Here is a 21,570-nt window from a genome sequence, read left to right as displayed (position 1 = left end):
GGTGATGCATGTGGCTAAGAATATAGAGTGTCTATGAGATATTGTAGAATGATTATTCCTGGCCTGCAGGTAATAAGGACTGGGCCACGGGAATTTTGGATAATCTTGAAAAGGAAGTGAAGGCTAGAAGGTTCAAAACAGCACTTTATAATAGTGGAAAAGCAAATTTCTATGTACCTGGTTTGAGGAGTGTGGAAAACAGTGTTGTTGGGATTGACACCTGTGCACATGAACAGCTGTACCTTTGCTATACACTGTTTTTTGGGATTAAATTTTGCTTTTTGAGATCCCATAGGATTAAGTTATCATTCAAAATGTGGATTAGTTTACTTATTCATTGTATTGGATCAAAAATTCTGAATTAAACTTGAAATGGCAGTACTAACATTGTTAAAAGTTTCAATAACGAACACATTGCTCTGTCATCAGAAAGATTTACAGACTTATTGAGTGAATTAGATGAGTGATTAGTCCAAAATATCAATCTCAGAAGGCAGGGGCTGTTTCTCACCCATTTTTTGTACTTTAAGCATGGACCCCCAAAAACATGCTCATTATATACTCAATGATTTACATCACATCTGTCCACCTTCATTTTAATAGGAAAACACCAACAGGAGAAATGACATAACTGCCTGTCTGATTGACAGTGACTGGCTTTGATGACCAAGTGTCGTGAACAAGCATTGCCCAGTGCTTATTAGCATTTGAAGCATTTGGAGCCTGTGGCTAGTGAGATAATTGTCTTAAAAATATGATATGATCTGAGGTTCCCCAGTTGTTTGAAGTTCTCACCTTTAAATCTATGCCTTTGAGTTAAGGAATATGTTTTAGAAAACTTTTTTTTTTTTTAATGCACATGTGATACCTGGAGCGGGAGTAAGTTAGTCTTTTCATACCCTGTAGATAAAAATGTCTTAGGAGACAATAATTCTTTGGGTGAGCAACACCCAGAAGAGATGAATGGTTTTGTTTACCACTATGAGTGAGTGACAGAGTTGTAAAATGTAAGGTCCCATCCACCTCTTAAGCCACAAGGATGCTTAGGCAACCAGGATATGGAACTGGATGACAGAAGGAGTCATTCCAATTCTGTCTTCTCTTTTTGATGCTGTACAACTGTGGTGCTGGCCTTGTAACATGAATTTTCAGAGCCTAAATAATAACCCACCACCTTTGATCTTGTTTGTGTTAAATTCAATAATTTTTTAGACAATAATCCTTATTAGCATATTTTCAAAGGTACATATACTCCTGAGCTACTGTACTTATACATTTATCATTTAACTCTTTAAAGTTTACAGTTATTTCGCTCAAACTCTGATGAGTACATTTTTATAATAATCAGAAACTTAACTTAAAATGTTAGTCTTATCCCTGCAATCACCAATTAATTCACCCAGATAATCTCATTATCTAATTCTACTACATGAAAGATTTTAGAACTTTACTTCTGAATTAAGTAATTTCTTTTTCAAAACTGCATAAATGGGCAGTGCAAGAGCTGATTCCAAACTATACTGCTTTTTGTTCCTGATCTATTTTCTTAAGTAAATTGGATAATTAGCTGATCAGTCATATCAGTAAGAGTACCTCTAATACAAACATTTTAGTTAGTGCACAATGTCAGAAACTTTCCTTCACATATATGTGGTACATAATTATCTCGGTAAGAAAAAATTTACCATGATTTAATGAAAAGGAGCACAACCCAGTGTTAGTATATCTTTGATTAAATGATGAAGTATTAGAAAGCATGTGAATATGAAATATTTCCTGCAATCTCTGTAATGGAATACTCAGGGATAACATTACATTAAATCCCATGAATCCAGACAAGCTCTTTCACAACTGGTAAATAAAAAGACAAGGATGAAAAACAAGTCCTGTGATCTTTGAGGAAAGACATTTATCCAACATCTCCAACCATGAACAAATAAATATTTTTCAATCCAACATTTTAAATTACTACCAAAATATTGTGTCTTTCTACAAACAACAGAAAACAAGCATACAGTTTCTAGAAATGTTTTTCTTTGACAAAGTTGTTAAATCTTTGAAGGTATACCCAACTTTTTTCCTAAATAAGGGCACTATAATCTTAGGTTAAAGTTATTGTAAAGCAGTTCAAGCAAAATCTCACATTGTTTAGATTTTAAAGCAAGCAATTTTGATCATTTTTAATTGAAATGTAAGTATAAATGTGAAACTGTTGTAGAAACATGTATTAACAATTCTTGGGAATACTCACAAATCGACAAGTAATAGAATAACTGAACAATAATGAAAACGTAAGACTATTCAGTGTTTGGTGGTAAATCTGAAAATACCTTCAAGAGGTTTGAAAGAACATAAAAACACAGCTTTATATTTCCAAGTTTGAAAATCTAGCAGCAAAACAATCTATTTGCATTTAATGTAGTGCAATGAGCATTTGTTTGTAAGACTCTCCATGTCTTGAAATTATCACACATAAATCAGAATGGAATCCATTAAGATAAGTGATATAAGATATTCAGAGTAGCTTGCCTAGAATTACTAGACACTCTGACCTGTTATCGCTAAATCATAAGCAAGCTTATGCAAAACTGTGTTCTGGGTAGCTGACTCTTATGACTCCCCAGTAACAAGCTCGGATAAGGCAGATCAGACCTAAAAGATAAGCAATTGCTCAAGAAACATAGGTTGCATGAAATCGCCGTGAAAAGTCTTGGGTACCAACAGTTAGTCCCACGCCAATGAAAATGCGTATCATCCCAATGGTAATGTATGCACAGCCGCGTCTTCTTGGCAGTGTACTCCCCACTGAGGAGATTTTTTTGCAGTGTGGGCATTTTGCCAGAGTGTTGAATCTCAGTTCCATCCATAGAGATGTGTATCCACAATGGCCACACACAACCCTTGTACCTTCTGGTTGGATGGGCAATGCTGGTTACGCCGGCGGTTCTTCAGAAATAAGCATTACTGGGTCAAGGGTGATTATGCATCTGCAGTTGGGTCTCGGACACCCTATTCGCCGGGATGTGTCCTTACAAATGAGGAGACAATTGCAAGGGTATCGCACATATTTCTTCCCTGTTGGTGGGCTTTTGATTGGCATAGCTTCATTGCAAACGGTGCACTTAACCACATGCGGTGAAGTTTGCCATTCATATTGATTAGAGACTGGCACACACGGCAGTTTATTTCAGGAATACTACTGGCATCTGGACTTGCTATGGCTGTATATGGAGGTGGGAGTTCCGCTCAGGGGCTGCTTTCTTGCAAGTACGGTGGGGCCGTGGGAGTGACATTCCCGGAATGGGATGCTGACAGCAGTGGCGAGCATTCGTCCACGCCGTCAGCAGCCATGACTGCAGCAGCAGCGGGGCCCGGAAAGGCTGGGCCGGTTGCGGTGGAGGTGGCGGCGGCTGCTGCTGTTGCTGCCGCCGCCACGTAAATTCAATAATTTTGACTGTGGATGGAGTAAGGGTGGATGAGTCAGACCAGTGGTCAGCCAACACTGTTCCAGGGAAATTGATTGTGTGTTGTTCTCAGTGACTATACGTCTTTTTGTTTAGGTGAAATATCTTGGGGAAAAAAGCTGTTATAACACCTATTACAATATTTCCAGAGTGACCCAGCAGGAAGAAAAACATTCAGAAGAGAGTGGAATGTAGAGACAAAATAGCTATGCCTAAGAGGGGCTGTGGGAACACAGAGGGATAGGAGTTAAATATACCAATTATGTGAAAGTCATAGTGCCTCTATTGGACTTGGGGTTTTCTACTTTGATGAATTGTCAGCATTTAGTGGCCCATCAGCCCGCGTGAGCAAGCAGCAGGGGAGTATGTGAATTGAACCTGACACATGGACAGTCAAGATGGCAAATCCTCTGAAGATGTGAAGCATTCTGAAGAATCACCTTAGTGTCTGAACCCGAAAGATTATTTTTTCTTCTTATCCATACTATTCTTGAGGTATTATGGACTCAACAAAACTGAAAATGAGTACTATCAGCCATAGATTGATTTACCTATGGAGGAGTAGAGGTAAGAACCATGTCGGTGAGCATGAGGATACTGCAAAAAATTCTTGGAAAAATGGAATTAAAATATAAGCCAATTTGGATGAAAATGTTTTGGAGTTTTATGCATATGGGAGAATTCCTGAAAAGTTTGTGGAAAATGTACTTTATAAAGAAAATATGCAAGGCTTTCAAAAAATTTTTGCACCAAAGTAAAGCTGCAACTAAAAGTTGCATTTTCATAAGCTATTTGAAGTCTCTTTGTTTTTATTGCACATCTCTATATTACAAAATGAAGTAGTCTCCCTGCTGTGAGCTGAAATATCAGGGAAAGAACAATCGGTCTGGAATCTGAAGATAAACCCAGATCCTCAGCTGCCTACTAAATGAATAGGTTGCATAAACAAAACTTCCAGCCTCCATGTTCTCTCTGAAATAAGGGTAGTTGAACTGGTATATCTGTGTCAGTGGGCCATTATGGAGATAAAGTTAGGTAGTGCATGTAAATGACTAAAATATCTTGTCTGTAACACTAATGTGCTTGGAGCAGAAGTATAAAAATGCCTATGTAGTGTATATAGCTAAATATTTAATGTGGTTAGGTAGTGTTACAAGTACAATAGGAGGTGAGAAGAGGGAGACGTTGGCATGATTGCGGTGGTCAATTCTCGGTATAGTTCCATCATCTGCACTTGTTCATTCCTCATCTTTCTGGATGTCTTCTTACCCTTGAACAAAGCCGACTTGCTTAGCTCTAGGACAACTGTGTTCTCTGACAGCATTTGAGGCTTCATTAGGCTGGTATCCACTGGAAGTTGACATACCCATTTCTTTTACATATTTGTATTTGGGTTGCTTTTTGGCAAGGTTTGAAGTCATGTTCAAAGACCTAAAAAAAAAGTTGAATGACTGAGGACATATACTGGAATTCTAACCTTCAGTTTATGTGCAAAATCAAAAACATGCAAAGTTTGTGGTATCTGAGCTTTATCTGCTTTATCTGATCGTTCATACATGAAAGTATAAAAAGAAGGCCTAGATAGGAGTGTTGTCAGTTTGAATGTTAGTTAAATAAGTACATAAGATAAACAGTTCATGGAAGGTTATGCAGCTGAATTTCGATCAGAATGCACTTGAGACTGTTTCATTACCATCTCCTACTAATCAGAGCTTGTTGGATTTGTTGCTATCTTATTTATGCAGACCGGGTTATGAGTTTTACTGCTGGAGCTTTAATAAGTCCATGTTTTCTTCCTTCTGATTTATTGTTAAATCGTCCAGCTCCATGCCCATCGTCCCCCAGCTTCACACTAGGAGTGAGTCCCACTCACTTGTTAAACAGGTGTTCCTTAATATCATTTCTGTAGCGAAAATGTACTCCCTGAATGCTGAATGTGAGTGACCTTGTTGATCATCTCCCATCTTCTTAGGTTGAAGAGGGGGTTCAATATTGAAGTGAAGATTCCTGGCAGGCACGGAATTGGAGAAAGAGCTGGATGTGGGGTCATTATGGACTCCACATGAGAAGTCCTCAGAACTGTCCAAAGTAGCAGTTTTGTGTACTTGTCTTACACTTTCCACAATAAAAGTACTGTCCATGTCTATACCAGTGTACTTTGGTTCACTAATTTTTTTAGACACTTGGTGGTTAGCAGACACTTGTATAGTAGGCCTGTCAGTGTAGTGGCTAAAAGCAAGGAATTGAGAAGGCACACTTAATTTAAATCCTGTTTCTACCATTTGCTTGTTGCGTGAAGCTGAGGAAGTTACTGTACCTCTGCAGTTCATCATTTCCATGTCATAGTGAGAGAAAAGTGAGATCCAGCATTGCTACTCTTGGTGAGAAATAATGTGGTGGTGAGAGAGGGCTTTGTGGGATGACTGCTTTTGAGATCAGCACTCAGCAAGAGTTGTTATACGTGACTGAGTCAACGATTTGACTCAGGTGTTAGAAGAGAAGGGGGGGGGATGTTATGGAGTGCAGCCAGTGATTGCTCCTTCACCTCTCCTTGTATACTCTTCCCCCCCACATCCTAATTCGGCTGGGATGTTGGATGCAGATGAGTCCAATTAGTATAGGTGTTCTTAGCTACAAACCCAGTTCCTCTTCCTGCCCATCCCAATGAGTGCCAATTAACTCCTTAACTCACAACACTTAGGTATTCGCTCCTGCCCACCTGTGATTCACCTATCAACTGAGAGGGGATGGTATTGCATTGTTGTGTAACCACTCCTCTCACAAGCATCTTTAAAAGGCCGGTGAAGTGGGGGACTCACTCTCTCTTTCTGGTCAAGTGTTTCCGTTACTCTGGCACCTCGACTCTTGACTGATCCAGGACAGGTAATCCCCTGAGCATGGTCCCTGTTTACTGCTTAGATGGGGCAATGGATATAGTAATGTTTTTTCTGGTTTGTGTACTGTCAGGAGTTCCAGGAGAGGTGAGGCCTAGCAGTAGTGGAATGTGGGCAGGGAAGCCAAGGAAAGGTGAATGTCTGCAGCTTTGTAAGTGTGTCCAGGTTATTTGTTGTATGTCTCTTAGACATTCGTCATGTATTTTTGAGGAAGGCGGGACATAGGTCTTCAGCTTAATGGATGGACTTAAGGGTGATGACCATTTGTTCCCCTTTGGATTACGATTATTTGGATTGCCATATGGACTTGTGATCTGCTATTTCTACTATGCTGTGTTACCACCAAGCTTGGTTAATAAGACTCCTTAATAAACCTTAGACATGTCTGGTATGATCTCGCTCGCACCTTGTAACAGCTGCTACACGTCTTCCCAGCTTCATGAGCCCAGAGGAGCGATTGATTCTAGTTAGCTTCATTTTTGTCAGTTGAAATTTGGGCTTCTTGCCTTGCCCTGCCGGTGTTATTCCTAGGAATTCCATTGTCTGGGAATCACTCAGTTTGCTGATTTAGTTCACGGCCTGCAGGTTCAGAGACTGAGAGCTGCCTGGTTCAGTTAGTCTTCTTCCCTAACTCAGGCCTCCCCACTTGTATTTAGTAATTTGTGTGTTCTTTTCTTTTAATATGCTTTTAAGCATATTTAAGAAATACTTGAGAGGGAGAAAAAGGGAGAGAGAGAGAGGAGAGAAAGAGAGAGAGTCCAAGCCTCAAAGCCTGGAGCTGGGAATGACATGGTGGCAAGAACACTGTTACTTGAGCCTTCACTGCTGCGTCCCAGGGTTTGGCGGGAAGCTTGAACAGGAGCAGGGACTCAAACCCACACACTCTGATATTGGATGATGGCATCTTAGCTGCTAGGATACACAACAGCTTCAGCATGTTTTTGAGGTTCATTCATGTTGTTACATATATGAGTAGTTCTATCCTTTTTTGTTAGCAATAATATTCCACATTTTACTTAACCATTCCTTGGATGATAGACATTTGGGTTTTGTCTGGTGCTTGCTTATTTTAAACACTGCTGCTATGGACATTCATTTAAGGTTGCGTATACACATTTGTCTTTTTCTGGTAGTTATCTCAGGATGGAATGGATGCTATGTAGATTTATATTGAAAAGGAACAGCTGCCAAAGTGTTTTCCTTTTTTTAGATTTGTTCTCCAAGTGGCTGCAACATTTGGAGCTGAGCTGATCCGAAGCCACGAGCCAGGAACTTCCTCACACGTGGGTACAGGGTCCCAAGGTTTTGGGCTATCTTTGACTGCTTTCCTAGGTCACAAGCAGGGAGCTGGATGGGAAGTGGAGCAGCCGGGAATATGAACTAGCACCCATATGGGATCCTGGTGCATGCAAGGCAAGGAATTCAGCCACTAGGCTAACCGAACTGTTTTCTAACATGACTGTATTATTTACATTCCCCATGGTAAGGGGTGGAGTTCCAGTTTCTTTGCATCTTTGTTCATTTTGGTATTATAGTGAAGGAAGTGTGTTTGTATTTCATTGTGGACTTTTTCACTTATAGATTTATTCATTTAATTGAAGGCAGAGTTACAGAAAAAGTGCATTTCTATCTGCTGATTCACTCCCAAACTGACAGCAACAGCTGGGGCATGGCCAGACCAAAGCCAGGAGCTTGGAACTGCATCTGGATTTCCCAGATTTTCCAGGGTGCTTTGCACTGCTTTCCCAGGCGTGGAACCAGGAAGCTGGATTGCAAGTGGAGCAGCTGGGACTGAGGACTCCAACCCAGCACTCAACATGGGATGCTAACACAGAAGATAGTTGCCGATTTACTGAGTGGAATGCTGGCTCCCCTCATTGGGGCTTTAATTCGTGTTAGTCTATAGACAAATCATATTGAGCATCTTTTTTTTTGAATGTGTTGGTTAGTTATTTGTCTCTCTTTGGAGAAATATGTATTAATTCTTTTACCTATTTTTTTTGTCTCTTCACTTTTGAGTTGTTATAGTTCTTTATATATGTATTTAGTGAAAATCCTTCACAGATACATTTACAAACATCTGCCTATCTGTGGCTTGGTTTTTTTTGTTTTATTAATGGTGTCTTTGGGACAGTAAGTTTTCAATTTGTTGAAGTTGAATGTATTGATTTGTTCTTGAATGGATTTTGCTTTTGATGTTCTATTTATGAAAGCTATGCCTACCTCAAGGTTTTGAAACTTTATGCCTGCATTTGCTTTTTGAAGTTTTAGTTTCAATTCTCATATTTACATCTGCAGTCCATTTTAAATATTTTTTATGTGTGCTGTAAAGAAAGCTCTACATTTTTCCTTCTTATTTCTTCCTCTTTTTCTTCCTGTTTTCTTAAAATGAAAGTTCTTTTTTGAGCACACAAGACCAATTGTTCCAACACTGTTGTCCAAAAATATTATCCTTTCCCTATTGAAGTATCTTGTTGACCATAGCTGTGCAGATCCCATATTCTTTATTTTTTCTTCTAATCCTTTTATCTATCCTTTTTGTTGAATACTACAATGACTTGATGATTGTAACTTTATAATAAGTTTTGAAATCAGTTATGTAATCCTCCCAACTTTCTTTTGCTTGTTCAATTCTTTTTTCTTTTGGTCTAATCTTGATTTTTTATATAGCCATCTAAATTAAGTAATCAATTTCTACAAAAGTACCTGCTAAGATTTTGTTATTAATTCCATTGACTTACAGATTAATTTTGGGGAGTTTGCATTTAAGTCTCCCATCCATGAATATAGTATATTTCTTCCTTTATTTAGATCTATTAAAATTTAATAATATTCTATATTCATGAGTTCCATTTCTTTTGTTATAAACAGTTTAAAGTGTTTTATTCTTTTTGATGCTATTATGTATAGAATTGTTTTGTAAAATTTATTCTAATATGCTAGTTGATGTTATGTAGGTCTGTTTTTAAAAAATGTTGTTTGTGGGGCCAGTGCAGTGCCTCAACAGGCTAATCCTTTGCAGTTCCAGCACCCTATGTGGGTACCAGTTTCACTGCTGGCTGCTTTAGTTTTGATCCAGCTCTCTGTTTATGTGTTGGTGAGACAGCAGAGGATGGCTCAGGCCCCTGGGCCCCTACACCCATATGGGAGATTTGGAAGAAGCTCGTGGCTCGTGGCTTCAGATTGGCTCAGCTCTGGCCATTGTGGGCATTTGGGGAGTGAACCAGTGGATGAAGGATCTGTCCGTCTCATCCTCCTTTCTGTAAATCTGCTTTCAAATACCAATAAGTTTTTAAAAGGAAGTGCTTGTGTAGCACGTGACCTTGCAAAATCATAACTTACAGTGTAGGTTTTAAAGATAAATTCCTCAGTATTTTTAAGAAATTGTGTCTTCCATGAAAAAATTTTACTTCTTCCATCCCAACGAGACTGTTTTTTGTCCTACATAATTGCCTATGATGAAGCAATGTTAAAAACAATGAAGTGGTGAGAACATATATTCTCATATTTTTTATTTTAGTGGGGGATAGCCTTCAGTTTTTCACCATTAAGTATGATTTGATTATAGGATTTTTCATAGATGATTTTTGTAAGATGTAGAAATATTTTTACATTCCTAACTTATTGAAATGTTGTTCTTTTTTTAAAAATCATGAATAGGTATTATGTCAAATACTTTTTTCTGTGTCAGTTTAAATGATCACTTTTTGTTTGCAATAATATGGATTATTACATCTATTTTTGGATCTTTTATTAATATTTTTTCTTCGATAATTCTTTCTTGCTTATGGTTTGTAACCTTTTTATGTGCTACTGGATTTAGCATGCTAACTATTTTTGAAAAATTTTTATGTCTAAAGGCTGCTTTTTTTCTGGAATATTTTGGTTTGGCTTTGTCATCAGGCCAAACTAGCCTATTGCAGTTTTCTAAAATAATTGGTATTTTTCTTTTGTTAAATATTTTTAGAACTTCCTCAGTGAAATATCCTGGGTTTGTTGTTATAGGAAAATTATAAAGTTTCTGGGCCTGGTGCTGTGCTGTCTTCCACTGGTGGCGCCAGCATAGCATATGGGTGCGAGTTTGAGTCCTAGATGCTCAACTTTTTTTTTTTCTATTCATTTATTCATTAATTACATTGTATTACATGACACAATTTCATAGGTACTGGGATTCTCCCCCGTTCACCCCAAACCCTTTCGCCATGGTGAATTCCTTCACCTTGATGCATAACCACAGCTCAAGTTCCGTTGGGATTCCCTAATTACAAGCTCACACCATACAGAGTCCAGCATCCCACTTGTCCAGTCAAGTTCAACGGCCTCTTAGGGAGGCCCTCTCAGGTTTGAAGGCAGAGCCAGCAGAGCGTCACCTCGATCAATTAGAAGCTCCAACATATCATCAGCAACAATCCAGGTACGATGAGACTGGTGCAGAGTCCACTGATTGACATAGTCCATCTTAGAGTTTCCCCTTGTCCAGTTTTTCGCTGCAAACATATAGCTCAGGTGGTTGATTGATCTACTCCATCTTCTATCTTTTCTTGGTTAATGTTTTGATTCCTCCATTTTGTTCAGGGGAATCCCCAAAGAAACCCTGAGGTGTTCCCAGTCCAGGCTCCTACATGTACTACTAGTAAGCACAGTACCCGCCACAGTCCATCACTCCGATCAGCTGGTGGTTGTAACCCCTGGGTTGGTTCTATTCTGAGCCCCGACCTCCATTGGAACCAATGAGTATTGCAGCTCTTCCCGGCTCTGCCCATCACACACTCGTCCCTCACCTAAACCAGTGGGAGGTGTGCTGGTTGGGTGCTGCATTCCCTACTGGCACAGGCCATTTCACCTTGGCATTTTGTGTTTTGTACTGTTTTTATCGCAACCAAACCTGGCCAGGCCCCCACACAGTTCCAGTGCTCGGATTTGCCAGTGGATGACGTGAACTGACTCAGCCTGGTCTGCCCCAACCTGAGCCAAATGTATGCCAGTGGGATGCTCAACTTTTGATCCAGCTCCCTGCTAATGTGCCTAGGAAAGTATGGAAGGTGGCTCCAGACCTTGGGCTCAGCACCCACGTCGGAGACCAGGAAGAAGTTGCTGGCTCTTGGCTTTGGACTAGCCCAATTCTGGCCTTTGCAGTCACTGGGGGAGTGATTCAGCAGATGGAAGATTTCTGTCTCTCCTCTCTTTGTAACTCTTATTTGTAAATAATAATAATAAATCTTTAAAGGAAAAACCTTTCTTTGTGCATTATGTGATTTATATTGAATCAAATATACTGAATATATTGAATCAAAACAATGTATAACTAAAGATTAATTTCTTGTATTCTTCCAGGAATCTATCTTATTTAGTTTGTATAAATTAAATTGTTTCCCTATAGCAAAAATTTTTGTTGTAAGCTTAAGAATGTCCCCTTATTCATCCCTGATTTTAGTAATTTGTGTATTTTTATGATCATTCTAACTAAAGCTTTATCAATTTTGTAGGTTTTCTTTATAAAAGAACCAACTTTTGCCTTCTTTCATCTGCTGTTTCACAATTTCTGCTCTGAAAATTAATATTGTTCTTCATTTTATTTAATTCACTGTTGGTTGTTATTTAACTTGAAAAATGATGTAAAATTTCTTATAGTGTAGCTCTACTAACAATACATTTTCTCAGTTGTGCTTATCTGGAACAATGTTTATGTTGTCATTGTCTTGAGGAATAGTTAATTGGATATAGAATGCCTGGTTGATTTTTTTTTTTCCCCTTTCAGGGGTTTGAACATGCCATTCTAATGCCACATTTTTTTAAAATGAGAAGTGAGTTATTAATTGAATTCTTGATCCCAAATACATAGTAAATTCTTTTTCTTCTGTTGCTTTTGCGAGTTAGTATTTGATTTTCAGTAGCTTGAGCAGGTTATTTCCAGATAGGAGTCTCTCTCTCTCTTTTTCTATTTGGAGTTGAAAGTTTGGGGGACTGGGCTGGGAGGAGATGGATAAAGCCCTATGCCTGCAGAATTGTAAAATGGAAAATAAGAATTTTTTAAAAAGGGAAATGTCCATACTTTTTTTCATGGTGGTTGTACTAATTCCCACTAACAATGTATGGGTTTTCCTTTCTTCACATCCTCATGGCATTTAATGAGATAAAACAGTTTCCTAGGTGAAACTGCTATATAACAAAACAGTGCAAACCTAACCATAAGCTGTAGGATTTCCATGGGGAAAGAGCATTGTGGAATAGTCTTTTTAGGAATAGGTTCTGTAAAATAGATGGAATTTTAAAGTTTTTTAAAAATTAAGCTGAAATTGGATTTAAGTATAGAATTTTCCATCTCATTTTAGAGGAAGGTATAGGTTTCTTCAGTAAGGGAGATGTGTGTGAGCATTTACAGGAGGTATGAGGAGGGGAAGTGATGGAGGCCAAATTCAAAGAAACAGAAATATTTGCAAACTCTGCATTTAAAAGCTGCCTCTAGAAAATATGTGGATGTTGTCTTTATGGATACACAGTACTTACACGGCACCATTTCATGTCCATATAAAACAGAATATTTTTAAGGGCAGAACTAAACTAAAATGTACCCTTCAAGAGCTTCCTATGAAATAACACTGAATTCACCCATTTGACTTTAAGTAAGTGAAAACTTAATCAATGGAAAGTTAAAACCAATACATAGTTTTCTAGCAATCACAATATAGTAATTATAACCCTGGATATCTTATGCTACAGCCCAATGGTCAAACATTGGTACATGTGTAGCAGACCTTGGAAAATTGGTTTCAGTGATGGTGACTATCTTTGTTTCATGGACATGTTTGATGTAGCCATGCAATGGACTTCATTTCTCATGGTCTATTTCCTTATCTTTCCAATGGACCACTAATAAAGCAAACCTCTTTTCCTTGGTTCCTTAAAAGCTTGACACTTTCCTATCCTATTCAGGTGCAGCACCTAAAGCATGTGATTGTTATTAGCTGAGTGAGGCAGAGATGCATTGTATCCTCACCTGTTCTTAATGCTATTTAGTTACCTCATAAGTAGTTGCTAACTGATTGATCTCATTCAGCCTTCTCTGTGAAGGGCAAAGCTACTCTTGAATAACTTTTCTTCTAGACATCGTTTTATGATAGTTTGTACTCTTTGTACAAAGTGGGCAGGCAACAAATACAAGGTGATTGTTAGTGAATTGTAAATTATGTAGAAGCTGTGTATTTACTCATGATGTGTTTTTTAATCTTGGCAATTAAGACCTATCCTATTTTCAGGAAGCATAACAAAGCATTTAAATTTTAAAAAGTTTTAAAAAGTAAGAGGCAGTAGATGATGAATCACCTGTTTGGGTCTCAGTCACCCTCATATGAGATCTGGATAGAGTGTCAGGCTCCTGGTTTCAGTCTGGTTCAGTCCTGGTTGTTGCAGACGTTTGAGGAATAAACCAATGGATTAAAGATTTCCATATCTCCATTTCACATCAAACAAAAAAAAATTTTAATTAGAAGCTAGTTAATGGTAGAAACAATCTTGATATTATTAGGGCATTTGGGTTCATGAGCTCTAGTTTTTTTTTTTTTAACCATTCAATGAGAGATTACAGATTTGCTTACCTCCTGCTTAGTGCAACTAAACAGAAATATGGGATATTGCAAAATTGTTCTGAGATGCATTTAAATCTTGAGACAGCTGGAGGGTTGTAGCTGGATGAAGCAAGACTTTTCTTTGTCTTTTCTTTTTGATTGTGACCATTCACCCAGGGGAAGTGGACACTGGCCTGAAGGTGGCCCAAGCCGTGCAGTCTACACAAAGAGTGTTTGTTGTTTCAAATTCCCACCTGAGCAGGTGCCTGAATTGTAAAAATAAGCTTAGCACTTGTTGCAATAGGGTTTACTTTATTATTTAATATAGAATAGGTTTATTTTATTATTTAAGGTACTCTGAAAGAAGATACTGCAAAATGCTTAAAATTGGGTTGGTTGCTCTAGCAACAAAGCCACATTTCTGAAGATTATCCCCCATGACTGCAGCTTTGGCAGCAGAACAGCGAAAGGGAGAGGTAATTAGTTCTGGAATTTTGCTTTTTAAAATGTGGCTTTAAGTAACTTTGCTAGCAGCAGAGAGCAATGTTTAAATGCATTGGATAAAGCTCGAGAATCATTTTAACTTTCAGTTGAAATGCAGGATGTGTTCTTCATATGGTTTCTGTTGCAGGAAGAATTCACTGGCTTCAGCATAGAGAGAAAAGTTGTTATTAATACTAGATTACTGGGTACCAAATGAAATAGGTATGAAGTTAGGGTGGATTTGAGTCAGACATTTTTTATCTAATAGAGAATCATTTATCTCTGTTAACAACTAGTTGATGTGTCTTTGAACAAAGAACCACTTTAGGCAAGTGAGCTATCAACAATGGTCATTTTTATTGATTATGTTCTAAACTGCTTCAATTAGGATTTATAGGAGGTGAGAACCATCCAGTGAAACAAATGAGGGGGAAAAATCTGCTCTAATATATACGTTTAAGTTGATTACCTTGATGGGAAATGGAAATATAATAATTATTCTTTATTCTATTTCCTCCCAGAAGATTGGTTATGTTAATTCCTGGACCTACCTAAAAATAAGAGGCTGGACTATGATATGGATTTTATTTGGTTTTTAAATTCAGTTTTATTCATATTTGAAAGACAGCTAGAGGTCTTCTATTTGCTGATGTACTCTCTAAATTTCTGCAAGTCAGGGCTAGACCAGTCTGAAGCAAGGAGACAGGAACGCCATCTGAGTTTCCATGTGCATTTGAGTTAGGATCTACTTTCTCCTAGGAAGTGTGTTAGCAGGAAACTGGATTATAAGTGGAACATCCAACACTCAAACCAGGCACCCCCATATGGCATGCCAGTGTCTGCAGCAGTACCTTAATCACTATGCCAAGTATATAATCTTGTTTTTAAGTCTGAACAAGTCTTTTTTTAATAAGACTTTTATTTATTTTTTTTGGAAAATCAGATTTACAGAGAAGGAGAGACAAAGATCTTCCATCCACTGGTTCACGCCCCAAGTGTCTGCAACAACTAATACTAAGCTAAACCAAAACCAGGAGCCAGGAGCTTCTTTGGGGTTCCCCGTGTGAATGCAACGTCCCATTGATTTGAGCTGTCCTCTACTGCTTTCTCAGGTCACAAGCAAGGACTGGATGAGAAGTGAAGCAGCTGGGATTAGAACCAACGTCCATATGGGATCCCAGCGCATGCAAGGCGAGGACTTTAGCCACAAGGCTATTGTGTTGGGCCCATCTGAACAGGTTTGCAAGATTTATTTATTTCAAAATCAGAAATATGGGGGTGGGGTGGGGAGAGGGGAAAGAGAAGGGGAGAAGGAGAGAGATGAAAAGACAGAGGGAAAGAAAGGGAGGGAGTGATGAAGGGAGGGAGAAAAAGAGAGAAAGAAGAGACAGAGATCAAGAGTTTCCATCCTCTATTTATTCCTCAAATGCATGCAAAGACTGTGACTAAGCCAGGCGGAAGCAGTGAGCTGGGAATGTAATCCAGATTTCCCACATGGGTGGGAGGAGCCGTGCCACCTGAGTCCCACCATGTGCATTTTCAGGGAAGCTGGAGTCAAGCTCTAGAGCCAAGGCAATCCAGTGTGGGACATGGGTATCTAGCTGCTAAAGGCCACTTTCCAGGATTGAGTAAACTGAGACAAGTCTGAGTCCCATGACAAGAAATGCTCCCTCGGAGACTCAGATGAGCTTTGGGGTTAACATTATGACAATGCTTTGATTTTGGTTGGTTGGTACTTGATTTGATGATATAAGTTTCAATTATGTTTTTAGAAAAGTTCCATTGGGTTCTCGGGTACATTCTTGTTTAGCATTCTGAGGACATGCTTCTAAGGCACAAAGTGTAATATTTGAACTTTGAAATATATTTTCTGTAGAATCTGAATCTGCAGAAGCAGCTGATATCATTTGACCAGACCTTGTAATGTTGAGACTGGTTTAGTAAATAAGTGTTTAGTTTTGGAAACTTCAAATAGTATAAAAAGGCCCCCATGTTTCTCATCATGGGTGATGCTTGCTGTCTTTTCATTTTTTGGAAACATTACCCAGGACATGGTTCCCCTCAGTAGTGACTTTGGGGTGTCTTTAGAAGGCATTTCTGTATGAGAGAGGCACTGTGGGAGTGCAATGATGAATAAAATACAGCCCTTTAATTCCCTCTTGGGAGAAAATATCTATAACTGGTTCTAATTAAAATGGAAATTCAGTAAAGGAAGCGAATTTTGAGCTGTGTATTGGCAAAGGCTAAGTGTTCTGGCTTATTAGGAACTGAGGTATAGAAGTTGGCTATGTGTAGAATTGTATATGTAGTATCCTGCATGGAATAGTGCCCTGTCTTATCTACTGCAACCAGTATTGTGTACTGTGGGGAGCAGTGCGCCAGAGCCGACCTCATGCGTATGATAGGCTGTCGCAAGATGGCGGCTCCCCGAGGGCCAGGAGGCAGGGTTGGTCCTGCCAGTAGGCAAACAAGAAGTCACGGGGATAGGCTGATGCCCTGGCTGCGATTATATCATTGCTACTGGCCTATCAGGTAGCACCCAGTGGACCCACGGGGAGAAGTGATTGGTGGAAAGCTGTATATAAACAGCCCACTTTCGACAATAAACGTTCGTTCATTCATCGTTCTTGTGTTTTAGTTGTGGTGGCGGTTCCTGTTTTTCTAGACCCTGGAGAGTGTGCCTCGTTATTTAGGGTCGGCAACAACTGGTGGCCCATACGGCGAACTTTCAGGGCTGAGACAAACAAAAGGGAGCACAACAGTGTACCTTGACTTGAGTGCTGTCTTGGGTGCTGAAAGTACACTGGTCAGGAACAAGCACTTGGCTTATAGAAGTGAAGGATGCATTAGGTTTTAATCCAATAACAGCACAAGTAAATGTATATTTTCTTGCTTTGATTTTTGCATTTCTGATTCCTATTCTAAGGATGCAGATTGGAAGCTCTCAGAAAGTGCCTCTGACCCATCTGGGTAGCATGGGACAAAGATGGTCAGGAAAAGTTTCCTCAAGTAAGTGCTGCTTATGTTAGAGTCTAAAGGAAAAGGAGATGTGGTCATGAAGCAAACAGTCAGGGTAGGGACAGCATTCTAGGCAGGGAGAGCAGTATGTACAGAACCTCTAGGGCTGGGTACAGTGTCCAGGCTTCAACAGGGGCAGGGAGGCTGGCTGACAGCTGCAAGTGGGGCAGGAAGAGGAACAGCAGGGGTAGATTCCAGCAAGATGACAGTAGAAGTGTGGAACTTCACCCTGAGAGCAATGGGAGCCTTTCAAGTTTTAGTGTTCTTTATTATTTTTTCTGTTTTACAGTTTTGCAGGTATGGGGCTTCCTGATGTAAGAGATTAGGCCCCAAAGTATCTGGGGAACCCTGTGGTGAGGCTGCTGCAGAGACGCAGTGAGAAATAGAGGATGGTGGCAGCAGTAGTGGCAAATATTGAGGTGTGGAGTGACAGAGGAGAGCTGGAAGTATCACAGCCTGACACAGATTGGATCCTGGAGTGAGGAAGATCGAGGTTTTCAAAGAGTTCCTAAGGTTCTTCTGTCCCAGTGGAATGATGGTGACACCATTCCTTGGTTAGGAAACAGGAGTGAGTCTGAGTTGGAGAGAGGATTATACCTTTGTTGGTTAGAGATGGAAACAGTCAAATAGAGCTATTGAGTGGGAACATATATAAATGGGTCTGGAACTCTAGGAAACATTTGTAGTGAGGAGACATCAGATAAACTAATGCCATGTAACTGGATAAGATTAATTAATAAAAATATGACAAGACTAAAAATCATTGGAGAACACTAACACAACTTAGATGAGCATACATTTACAACAGGAATCGGAAACATCAGAGAAGTCAAAATAATGATAGTGCTTCTGGAATGAGGGAATGCTATGTTTGAACCTTTGAAAGGACAAACAGTTTCAGTTTTTTCATGCTTCTATGTCTGTAGAGCATTTTCTGCACTGAATCTATTTATCCACTGAATACAATTTCAATACTGTCTAATGATCCAGTTCCATGCATAAATTCATTTCCTTATGTAGTGATCAAAACATTTATCTGAAGAAAGTTTTTTTTTAAAGGAGTCTGGAGCTTCCTTCAGGTCTCTAACATAGTGCAGGTTCCCAAGGGCTTGGGCTGTCTTTTGGTGTTCTCCCAAGCATGTTTAGTAGGGAATTGGTTTGGAAATGGAACAGCTAGGGCCCATATAGGGTGGCAGCACCACAGGAAGAGGCTCAGTCTGCTATGCAATGGTGCTGAAGTCCTAAAGAAATTTTATGTAATGTGCTATATTAATTTTTAAGTAAAACACTTAGTGAGTAATTGTAGTAGATAGCAAAATCTTACATTTTTAAAGCAATATTTTTTGTGTGAGATTTTTGATTTTGAGATATCAACTTGAGAATATGTATTTTGTTTTTCAGTAAGAAGCATAAATCAGGAGTCTTTCATTATTTCTGTGATTATCAGATGCAGATGAACCTAGCTGCAGCAACATACAAATGTGCATCTGCATATATTTTCCGTTTCTGTTACCAGGTGAACCTCTTGTCTCATTTACGGATAAGAATGCAAAGAGATTGTTGCTCTCATTTTAACTCACCATATAATTTTTACAGCTGTTTCTCACTTATTAATACATTTTTGTGGAATATGTGTAAATAGACATGAGCAAACTGTCTAAGAGTTATTCAGTTCGTCAGTGAACCGTGTAATCTGGGGGTTCAGAGACAACAGTTAATAGAGTGAGATATTTGCTTTACCATCCACATACTCCCTGTCGCTTCCAGGTTCCAAAAGTCAATTTCTGTTCTGTTGGGACATGTTGCCTCACACTAAATTATCACATCAGGGATAAGAAATTTGGATAATGACTATCTGACTTAGAAAAAAGACTATTTAGTGAATTGAATATCTGCGAGGTGGGAATTTTGAACTAGAATTCTGGCTCTAGCCTTGGTTAATTTGATACTCTTCATGTGTTTCCTCACTGTTTCCCTCTCTTAACAATGTAAGTTAGAAATAACCTTGTTAATTAGCATCTATTTTTAGGTTGATGACATGACACAGCCAAGACAAAGTGGGAACATTCCAGTACTACCAATGCAAAAGTAAAACCTTGCTAAAAGAAAGATAGACATGAAAATGAAGACATCCCTTGTAGGTATACTTGGAGAGTGTATTCATTTGGAATATTCAGAATTAAGGAACCTGCTAGGTAGGAGACTCATTTGGTAGACATTTCTTTTATCCACCAAAGCAGCTGAAAACTGGGTGATATCATGGTATTTTCTCTTCTTATAAACGTTTATTGGCTCCTTATCCTTCTGGCAATTCCAATTCATCCTAGACTATGTTTCGGTTCTACTTGTGTTGTCTTTAACTCCAACTCTGTCCAACTCTCTGACCTCCTAGCCACTTGAGCGACCCTAACTCTCCTGTACTGTGTCTGCCTGTGTATTAGGGTGCATGTGTGATCTTTTCTATGACTTTGATTATGCTATTTCTCCATCATGTCTACCTGTCCCTTTCCTCTGGATCTCAGAAGGTCAGATGATACTGTCTCTGATTGGTGTAGACCTTATTGACATCTCATAGTTAGAAGTGGCCTCATAGTACTTCATTTTCCCCTCTCATAAGATAATTAGTACTATCCGTATTTGTTTTGTCTACGTATATATGTATTGTACTTCTCTTTCTATACTGAAATCTTATAAATTATGAAAATGATGGATGCTTGACTAGGTCAATGAAAGAATGGGATAAAGAGAAAGTCTACAGAAAGGGAGATCAACGCTAAAGTAGGTTTGAATTCTGGGATAACCTAGAATTCATCCTGTCTTTTCCTGAACTGAACAACCTTAAATAAGTATGGATACAGGAAGATGTCCTGCTTTTTATAAAAATATCTTAGGAGATAATTTTAGTTTTCATTATGCAGGAATAATTAAGTATATGGGTTCGATAGACAAATTAATGAAATTGAATTAACTGGAGCAAGAATAAGGGAAGACTGATGTTGGGATGTGAGGCATGTGGTCCATGAGAGAGCAGATGCCTTGCAAGGGCTGCTTTGTGTGCTTGTCTGTGAGCATCTTTCTCTTCGTGTTTCTATTTCAGTTATATCAATATGACACAGTTTAGCACTTATTTGGCTCATGTGCTTTGCCTTCTTATCTTGATGAAAATTTCTTGAAAAGAGATGCTTTACCTTTCCTCTGTGTGTGTGTGTGTGTGTGGTGTATTTAGTGTATAGCATGGTTCCTGTGGCATACAGACACTCCAAAATCAATTGCCTTACTAATTGCCACATTAGTTTATCAACTGGTGGATCACTGGCACTCCATAAAAGATTTATTGAGCAGTTACTGTGTTCAAACATTATGCTTCTTGCTTCAGCAAATATAAAGACTCTGACTTTCAGAGCCCCTCTGGCTCCTGACTCCAGGTTTTTGGTAATGCAGACCCTGGGAAAAAATAGGTGATGACTCAAGGAGTTTGCTTTCTGCCATTTCTGTGGAAAACTAGAATTGAGTTCCTAGTTCCTGGTTTCTTATTTAGGCCCTGGCCCAGTCCTGTCTGCTGTGGACAATGGGATGAAGATCTCATTGTCCTTCTGTTTGCCTATCTCTCTGCCTCTCAAATAGCTTTTTTTTTAATCAAGAAAATGAGCAGAGTGTATGTGTAGGACAGTTAAGGAAAATAGATTTCTGAGAGTGAAAATAGAAAATTACCTTAAATTATTTTTCACATTTGAAGGTTCTTAGGCAACAATCTATTATTCATGGGACACAGTAACTTCCTTTACCCTTTTTGCATTTTACTGTTCCTTCCCTACACTTCCTTATATTAATTAGATCAGCCCAGCGACTCATAAAGAGCAAAGAGAGTAAATATCCTGCTACTGGGAATCTCTTACAAAGCTTGGGACAACTGAATTTTCAGAGGCAAATAGTTCTGACCTCCATGCTTCGCTGTCTTAGAATCTACCCTTACTTTCATCATGTGTGTTATCATGCTGCAGGTCCTTTATTGTGTTTTGCACTGTTTGAGTCCAACACTGACCAATGACATGCAAACGTTTTGCAGGCATAGCTCATTCACTCTCTATAGAGGTAGGGAGGGGTCAGGTAGCTTTGTTTCCCTGGAATGAATGAGGAAGCAGTAGG

General features: G+C 39.0%; 1 pseudogene; it reads right to left on the bottom strand.

Annotated features, from left to right (window-relative positions):
- Nucleotides 1-1,213: 1,213 nt before the first annotated feature.
- On the bottom strand, nt 1,214-3,427 carry LOC101526549 (type 2 phosphatidylinositol 4,5-bisphosphate 4-phosphatase-like; annotated as a pseudogene).
- Between the last annotated feature and the right edge of the window lie 18,143 nt (nt 3,428-21,570).

Source organism: Ochotona princeps, chromosome 2 (genome assembly GCF_030435755.1).
Source record: "Ochotona princeps isolate mOchPri1 chromosome 2, mOchPri1.hap1, whole genome shotgun sequence".
NCBI classification, from domain to species: Eukaryota; Metazoa; Chordata; class Mammalia; order Lagomorpha; family Ochotonidae; genus Ochotona; species Ochotona princeps.
This window is presented reverse-complemented; position numbering and strand designations above follow the sequence as displayed.